This window comes from Triticum aestivum, chromosome 2D, assembly GCF_018294505.1.
Source record: "Triticum aestivum cultivar Chinese Spring chromosome 2D, IWGSC CS RefSeq v2.1, whole genome shotgun sequence".
Taxonomy (NCBI): Eukaryota; Viridiplantae; Streptophyta; class Magnoliopsida; order Poales; family Poaceae; genus Triticum; species Triticum aestivum.
Genome location: NC_057799.1, coordinates 431912826 through 431922622, shown reverse-complemented (window position 1 = coordinate 431922622; position 9797 = coordinate 431912826).

Sequence of the window (9797 nt, the reverse complement as noted above, 5' to 3'; positions counted from 1 at the left end):
AGTAGCGAAAGAAGTAGTATATATTAGAAAAATATAAAAAGCTAAAGTTTAGGACAGAATTCGAACTCAGGTCATCGCGCTGCGAGCATCCGGCCCGGACCAGTACACTAGGTGTTGGTTGTGGAGAATGCAAGAGATAAACCTTTATAACAATGAGCCCGTCCATTGCAACGAATCCAAAGTAGAATAATACATATTAACAAATTTGAAAGAAAACAGTTTACTTTTGATATACATATCACTAAAAATATCTTATGTTTCACTCCAAATATATTCTTTGGGCTGTTTTGATGAAATAAGGGAGGAATGCGGTTGGTTTCAAGATACTAAGGGGTTTTGTGTAAACTGGAGCAGAGAAGTGGGAATTGTTGCAAAAGGCCACAACTTACATCACAGCCGTTAGATGCAGATCTAATGGTCAGAAATGGCGGATGGCAGACACACCATCATCACCAACTGAGTCTTTTATAGGAGTAGGAGTAGAGAAAAAAAACCAAGTTGGTGATGATGGTGTGCCTGGCATCTTATAATATAGACTGTCCGATCTATATCTGACGGATAGAAAGCAAACTATGACAAATTTACAAAAGATACCCACACCTCTCTCCACATTTACAGATAAGGCCTTGCCTCGTTCATCCTTATCTCCCACAACCTCATTGCTGAGCAATTACAAAAGGAAGTCTCTGGAACAATCTAGCATGGTGGCCGCTGCCAACGCCGTCCATCCCCATGCCTCCGCCCAGTCCGACCACCAGTCACCACCACGCCCCACTCCTCCTCACCTCTATCATCTTTCTCGACATATCATTTTTTTATGAAATGGTCGACATACCATTTTCTGATAAAATTCTCAAGATATCATTAGTTTTTACACATGGGATGCATGGGTCAATCACAACAGGTGTTTTGTAAAAAATGCATCTTGATGTTCCGTGCAATGCACGGGCATCTTGCTATTTTTTTGCATATAATTCCAAACACCACGTAGACACGGTCTTTGACCATTTTACAACTATGTTAGTATCATTGTTAGTGGTCAGCCGGTGCAAGTTATAGTCCCGGGTGTTTTAACCTTTTTTTAGTAATGATATCTGGCGATTGTTCGGCACGAGCTCAATCCTGGCGAATCCCACGTAACCGTCAGATTTCCATCCGACGGTGGCCTGTTTTTAAGCCATAGTATTTGACAAAACCGCCACCCTTACACACGTACTGTAACTGCGTCGTGGGCGTTTGCAACTGCCATGTCTCCCAGCGAACGTTTGCTGGGGATTGGAGTTAGCACCGATGGCGGTTCGTAGTCGTTCCACGCTCGGGCACTGAAGTTTGTAACTATTTTAGATTAGAACATACTACTCCTCCGGTGCTAGTAGTAGAGCAGAGTCCTACTCCACTACTACTCTACTCGAGCAAGTTAGGGCATAGTAGTAGGTACTGTAGGGAGTACCAGTACTGTGATCACTCAAGCAAGTTGTCTGACTTCGATATGACCCTACGCTGCTGGTATGTGTCTCGTAAGTCAAGCGGCGTGCTGCAGTCATCATCACCTGTCCACTTCCCGCAGCACATATTCGCTTCTCCATCTTTGTCCGCTCTTCCATCCCCGCTAAGGCGCCTCCCCCCTCGTCCAATCTTCCATCCCCGCTAAGGTGCCTCCCCCCTCGTCCAAAACCCAAGCACTAACAATGGCAGAACCGAGCAGCGTCCGCCGAAAGAGTGGCTGGAATTCGCTCCCCACACAGGTAATCAAGCTCATTGTTTCGCGTGTGGACAATCTCAGTACCATGCCGCTCGCCGCGTGCTCCTCGGGGCTGTACCGTTTACTCAAAGCCCTCAGGCCGGAGCTTTTTAAGCCAGCTCCTTGCTTGATGATACCGTCTGATCTTTAGAAACGGCGTGTCACGCAGCATAACGATCGTAGGGTGGCGAGCATCAACCCCCTTGACTGTGATCTGATCCCCGTCACCCTCAACTACATTAACGGTATGTACTGGGTCGGCATGAACACGTCTTGGATGGTGCTCGTCGACGGTCGCGGCAGCTGGATGCTCGTGGAGGTCTACACCCGGCGATTGATCCCCCTTCCTTCGATTAACACTGCACTGCTTTGGCACCGCGGCCCAGAATACTCGGAATCTTACAGTAGCCAACATGATACCAAGTTTGATTTGCTCAAGGTTGTAATCTGCCAAGTGCCCACAAGATCTGCGAATTATAAAGACTTCAGGCTAATTGCGTTCTTCAACCGCGGTCTCGCCTATCTGACAGGTCACTGCGGTAAGTGGATAAATCTGCACGTCCATCACAGGATCATACATCCTCCATGGTTCTCTGATGCCATTGAACACAAGGGCTTGATTTACGCTGTCGACTCCTTCTACGGCTGGACGTATTGCTGGCCTACTCCAGTCATCGCTACAAATGGCTGTTACAGCAGTATGTTACTTTCCTATGATATGATGATGGCTTGCTTATATTACTGTCAACATTTACTGAAAAAATATTCATGCTCATAACATGCTGTTCTTAAGATGGACTACATCAAGAGCCCTTTTTTATTTAACTCCAACTTTTTTTGAGGGTTATTTGACTCCAACTTGATATGATGTTGTAGGCCGCCTGGTGTCCCTACCCTTCCTAATCCCAGAACCTTTCAAAGAAAAGTGGCATGGCAGTTGCAGGTGGTTCCTGGCTCGATCAGACGATGGCGAACGATTGATGATCGTTTGCACGTACCGGACGTGTTGTTTCACGGAATACAATCACAGTCACTGCAAGGTCTTTGAGCAGGATCCCAGCTTCTCTGGGCCTTCAGGAATTTTTGATTGGAGGTTGGTAAGTAGCCTTGGTACATGCTCTCTGTTTGTCGGACTGGATTATCCGATTAACCAGGAGATAACCGACGGCAAGGATCATGATGGCAGCGTGGTTTCGTTCATCAGGCAAAACTGTGTGTACACAGCATACCATGCGTCTCTGCATGCATCATACCCTGATATGTGCCGCCACGCTCTGCAACCCAAAGTAGGAGAGAGGGTCGCAAGTATCAGACTTCGACCTGCTGGCTGGAGTTTCCCCCGTCAGGCACCCATCTGGTTCAAGCCGTCAGCCAATCTCCACAGCTTAATAAATAGTAACGTCTAACTCAGCCAGTTAGTTAGATGCGTACACTTGATGTAGTAGGATCTTTATTTAGTTTGATGCATACACTTGTTCTTTTTTGGTAGCCCTTTTGTAATGATGGCTGATGTTGGGTTTGGAAGAGAGAGCTGCGTCTTCACTCTTCTGGCCTGCTTACTGCTTCTGTTGCACCCCCAGCCCTGGTTGCTGCTGCTGCTGTTTTCAATGTACAATCGGTAGTATATTTCATCTGTTGGTTGAATAAATGTGTTGTTAGAACGACAAACACAATGTTTTGGAAGTCGTTGCACGGTTCGATCCTTTAGTGCCCCGTACCGTACGTAGCGCATATTATTTTTCGTATAGAACACATTTTCCACTTGTTGATAACATGCAGCCCACTGATGAAGGCCCAATAAAGAAGCCCATAATTAACTGGAAGGGAGGCTCTCACATGAATCCAGCCCAGATACATGCTCATGGTCCCCTAAACATAAATAAGTAAATAAATAAATAAAGCTAAATGCTCATGCACCAGTTCTTTAAATTCACGATTTAACAGGAGGATATTATTTCCTATGATAATGTCGTTACATTCAGTCGATATTATTCTTCGGCAAAGATAGCGACCAGTCTTCTTTCTCCCAGCATTTTCTTCCTGCAACCAGCGGACCCATGCAAATCGTAGTCAATGTCGTAAATAGATCCGGTCCATTTTTATTTTTCAATAAGAATGTCCAACCCAGCCCAGCACATTGGCGACAACACTTTATCCTCCGCCTCGGTGCGCTCGCCGCGGCGCCGACATCCGGCCCTGTCAACATAGTTTTTTGTTGAAACGGTCCCTGTCAACATAGTTTTTTTCGAAATGGTCCCTATCAACATAGTGAATCGGGAGAGGACTGTAGTTGTGAGTATGACAGTACGGACCCACCAGGTCCACTCCCGAACACAAGCAAGCGCCTCTTTTTCTACTCAGATGAACCCCTCATTTTTTTACTCTAATCCACCCTGCTGATATCTGGGACCCACATCATTTTCAGCGTATAGTCAATTAACGATAGAATTGCACAACTTTTTTTTAGTAGTAATTTGGAGGAGCAAGCTATAAACTGGGTTGTGCGGTCTCTGTGGCCCGTCTAACAACATGACCAGCCCAGCTGTTTTTTCTTTGGGAAAATAGGTAGGCCAGTATTTCTTTTTGAAGAATACCCAAGCTAGGCCTATTTGTTTTCTCCGACTTACTGGTCTCCAAATCTTTCAAGACGAGGAGGGCTGCATTCCGGCCTGGCCAAAGAGTATGGTCAGTGTCTGTTAAAAGTAATATCAAAAGGGTTGAAAATTCCAAAAAAAATATAGCAAATGGGATATTAGTTTCTTTTTTTGTTTTTTTTCTTCACTGATATCTTATACTCCCTCCGTCCCAAAATTCTTGTCTTAGATTAGTCTAGATACGGATGTATCTAATACCAAAACGTGACTTGATACATCCGTATTTAGACAAATCTAAGACAAGAACTTTGGGACGAAGGGAGTATTTCATTGGATTTAACATGACATAGTACTAATTTATTTTTAATTTTGTTTTAGTATGGCTACTAATTTTTGGATTAAGAATATTTTTCCCCAGCAAAATTTGTGAATTTTCAAAATTTCTCACATATTTAGTGCTGGTACTGACCAGAAAATGGGCAGCAATTCTAAAAATGGAAAACGGGCTGCAATAAATTCCATATGAATTAGAAAATGAGTAAAAATTATAAAAATAATAGCAAATGGGTTGTACACGCCACAGATTTCGAGGCCGACTTGTTTACGCAAGGCTTTGTCAGTCAACACACGATTCTAGCAGTAGTGACTGTTGGATGTCCATCCAACGGCCGACGTGCTTTTTCAATCTCTGATCTTCCTGCTCCAGCCACCTAAACTAGCGCCGGCGGGACTGCCTGCTCCCTCCTCTTGTGGCCCGCTGTGATGCCGCGCAGGCTTCCCCGGCCCACCCTACTCCCTCCGCTGGTCTGGCCGCACGCAATCAACTGCCTCCTTATAACGCGAAAAAATGATTCCTCCCACTGACATCTGGGGCGCACCGGTTGGGAGGCTGACCTGTGGGCCTACTAAGTTGACGCGTACGCAGGGCTTGTCAACTTAGTCAACAAACGATTCTAGCAGCAGTAACCGTTGGATTTGAATCGAACGGTCCTGCTGCTTCTTCAATCGCTGTTCTTCTTGCACCAGCCGCCCAAACCAACGTCGGCGAGACCGCCTGCTCCTGCCTCCAGTGGCCGGCTGTGCTGCCGTTGAGGCCTCAACGCCCCCTACTACTCCCACCGCTAGCCAGGCCCTGCGGCGACGGCAGCCTCACACCGCAGCCGAACCAGTGAACCCTCGTACTCCTCTCCGCGTGGGCATCCACTGTCGCGTCTTCCCCGGCTCTGCGTCGTCCCCTTCCTAGGCCTTGCCGTCGTCCACCGCCTTGGTGCTCTCGGCGCGGTGTGGTCAATGTGGTCAACGACCGACTTTCATCGGAAGAGTACTGTACATGGAGAGGCTGACAGCTGGGTCCACGGCCGCAGCTGGGTCCACGGCCACAGCCCAGTTTTTTTGTGATTTGCCAAGTAAGTCACTTTGTCAGGCATGTTGGGCTGCAAATCTTTCAAGATGAGGAGAGCTTCATTCGGCTGGCCGAGAAAATGGCCTATCAGTAATGAGAAATGGGTTGTACATTTTTAAAACACATCAAACCGGCAATTAGTTTCAAATTTCTTTTTTCATTTCAAGATTTTAAATTGCATTGATTTTTATGCGCGGACAATTTGTTGGATTTTATATTGATATATATTTATTTTTAAAATAAGTTTGAACGTGGCTCGAAATTTCGGGATTAAAAAAAGTTCGGACCGCACCGAAATATGCAAAATTTTCGTATAATTTTTTAACCGTGGCCACAATATGGGCTGTAATGCTAACAAAAAGAATATGGGCTCCAAAAAAACCTTAAGAATTAGCAAATGGGCTGTAAATTATTAGAAATAATGACAGATGGGCTGTATGCTATTTTCCACAGATTTGAGGCTTTCCTAAAAAAAAGGTTGACACACAAGCAGTGACTGTTGGATGTCCATCCAACGGCCGTCGGGCTTCTTCAATCTCTACTCTTCCTGCTCCAGCCGCTCAAACAAGCGCCGGCGGGACTGCCTGCTCCCTCCTCCCCGCGGCCGGCTATGCTGCCGCGCAGGCCTCACCGCCCCGCCGTACTCCCATCGCTGGCCTAGCCATCCCTCTACTCACCCACACCTGCTGTTATTCTCCGGCGACGGCAGACGAACCAGTAAACCCTCGTACAGTCGTACTCCCCTCCGCGTGGGAAACAACTGCCGAGTCTTCCCTGGCTCCGTATCGTTCCCTTCCTAGGCCTCGCCGTCGTCCACCACCCTGGTGCTCTCGGCGCGGCCTGGTCAACGTGGTTAATGACCGACATGCATCTGAAGTGAACTGTGCATGGAGAGGCTGACAGCTGGGTCCACGGCCGCACGCAAGGAAATGCCACCTTATTACGCGCAAAATAATGATTCCTTCACCTGACATCTGGGACCCACCGAAAGGGCCTCTGTATTTCGCGAAAAAAACGTTACCGCCGCTGACAGCTCGGACCCACCAGCTATATCTTCGGACGCAAGGAAGTGCCTCCTTATTACACAAAAAAAATACTCCCCCTGCTAGCTGGGACCCAGTATAGTGGGAGGCTGACTTATGGGCCTACTAAGTTGACGGGGACGGAGGGCTTTGTCAACTTAGTCAATATGCACGATTCTAGCTCCAGTGACTGTACGATGTCCATCCAACGGCCGTAGTGCTTCTTCAACCTCTGGTCTTCTTACTCCAGCCGCCCAAACCAGTGCCAGTCGTGCCTCGTGCTCCTGCCTCCCGTGGCCGGCTGCGATGCCGCGGAGGCCTCACAGCCCCGTACTACTCCCACCGCTGGCCAGGCCATCCCTCTACTCACCCACACCCCCTGTTATTCTGCGGTGACGGCAGCCTCACACCGCAGCCGAACTAGTGAACCCTCGTACTCCTCTCCGCGTGGGCATCCACTGCCGCGTCTTCCCTGGCTCCGCGTCGTCCCCTTCCCAGGCCTCGCTGTCGTCCACCGCCTTGGTGCTCTCGGCGCGGCGCGGTTAATGTGGTCAACGACCGACTTCCATCGGAAGAGTACTGTACGTGGAGAGGCTGACAGCTGGGTCCACGGCCGCAGCAAGGAAGTGCCTCCTTATTACGCGCAAAATAATTATTCCTCCACCTGCCAGCGGGGACCCACCGGACGGGCCACCGTATTTCGCGAAAAAACGTTTCCCCCTGACTGCTGGGACCCACTAGCTACATCTTCGCACGCAAGGAAGTGCGCCGGGCAAAAAAAATGATTCGCCCCCCTGACTGCTGGGACCCACCAGCTACATCTTCGCACGCAAGGAAGTGCCTGACAGCCGGGACCCACCTGGTCGAAGCGTACGTAGCGTTGTCATTCTGGTCGCGAACGTGTACGTACATACTGGTCGATGTAGAGGCGCGCACGTGTCGTAGTAGAGGCGCGCATGTAGCATGTACACGTACGTACAGCGGCCAGGGTGCAAGAAAGTAAATACGGCCACATACGTACATACGGGCGGGGTCTCGAACGCCTACTCGCGCGTACGTTTGGCCAGGGCTCGCGTACATGGCTGGATCGGAACGGAGAAACTGCGTCGTCGTCGTGTTCATGGGGAGCCAACCGGCTGGGTCGGAACGGAATGCGTCGTCATGTTCATTGGGAGGGCTTGGACGGAACAACCGATGGAAACGAGGCCTGGCATACCGCAGACCGGAGGAAACGGCCTTGTGTTCGACCGGCCATGGTCGAAACGGGATCCTGTTCATCGGGAGGGGTCTGGCGTACCGCAAAAAGGAGGAAACAGACCTCCTACGGCCGAAACGGGGGTCCTGTTGATCAGGAGGGGTGTGGCGTACCGCAAAACGGAGGAAACGGCCTTGTGTAGGAGCGCTACGGTCAAAACGGGGGTCCTGTTGATTGGGAGGGGTCTGGCGTACCGCAAAACGGGACTCCACGGGATACTGTTCATCTCCACCGTCGACCCCCTCTAGCCTCCAAGGGCTACTGTTCATCCACTGTCGACCTTCTCCAGCCTCCACCTGCGACTGTTCATCCACGGGCTCCTGTTCATCCAGCCTCCACCGTGCGCTAGTCCACCGGCTACTGTTCAACCAGCCCTCTCCACGGGCTCCTATTCAACCACCCCTCCACGGGCTACTGTTCATCCAGCACTCCACCGTCTACCGTTCATCCAGCTCTCCTGGGGTGGTCTTGTTCATCCAGCCCCAACCGGCTCGATCGATCGGAGTCCTGTTCATCCAGAGGCAATACCACGGGGTCATGTTCATCCACCCCCACCGGGAACTGTTCATCCAAACCCCCCAGCAACGCTCACTGTTCATCCAGAGGCAGCATCGATCGGCTTCAGTTAGCAGCAGTAGCGAAGGAATCGCTCGATCGGGTTCAGTTAACAGCCATCGATCGATCGCTCGGGTTCATTAACGCGTAGCCTGCAGTGCAATCGCTCGGGTTCAGTTAGAGCCCAACGCCTCTCCCGGGTTCAGTTAGAGCCCAACGCCTCGCACCCACACGCGTGCGTGTACGAGAGAAACGTGCATCGCTCGGCCCCGACCACCCACCGTAACCGGGAACACCCCGATATTTTCCTCGCCCTCGCTTCTACCACGGTTTTTTCCGTCATGGACGGCCCAAAGAATGTCATGCAGCTGCGTCTTCGGCCCGCCCAGGACGAAAAGCCCATTTTCTGTCATGATTTTTTGTCATAGAAGTAGGACCCCACCACATCTATGATGACACCAGGTTTTGTCACAATTATCGTCATAGAAGTGTCATAAGTATGACAGGAAAAAATTTTGTTCGGCCCAAAATGTCACGGATGTGTCTTTTTTTGTAGTGGAACCAAGAGAGGGACATGGCATTCTAGAGCCATCTGCCTAGGATTTTTCACCTACCCCTCATCTTCCTGCTTGTCCACTGCCACGTCCGAGCTTGTAACACAAGAAACATCGCCCGTCGTGAGCACTCGAGCAATACAATCACCAGAGGCAGGAGTAGGGTGTTACCTCCCTAGGGAGAGCCCGAACCTGGATAAACAGTCTGTCTTATGTGCTAACATCTCGATTTGTCACTTGCATCAACGCCGAACAAATTTGTCATCTCTCGAGGGTACTGCCGGTCTCACAACACCAACATGCTTCTTATGAGTAGTAGTGCCACATGGACACAACGACAACGAAATTTGGATTTTTGTGGCGGCGAAGTGAGACCAGACTTTGCAAGCACACTGCCTCAACCACTTGAGGGGGTTATTGGCAAAGTTGCATTAAGCGTTACAGAGCCTCTCCTCACAAATCACTGTCATTGAGAGGACGGAAACTCGGGTTTTGACTGAATACTTATCCCTAAAGAGGCATGAAACGTTCCACGCGAATTACGCAAAAGAAGACACTCATGAGTCCGTTTCAGGATGCATTTATATACTGCTAAAAATAGCACCCGGTTCGGTCTTCCCGCTCCCCGATCCTAAAAACGTGACCGTTACTCCCGAACCTCGCCACGGCCATTC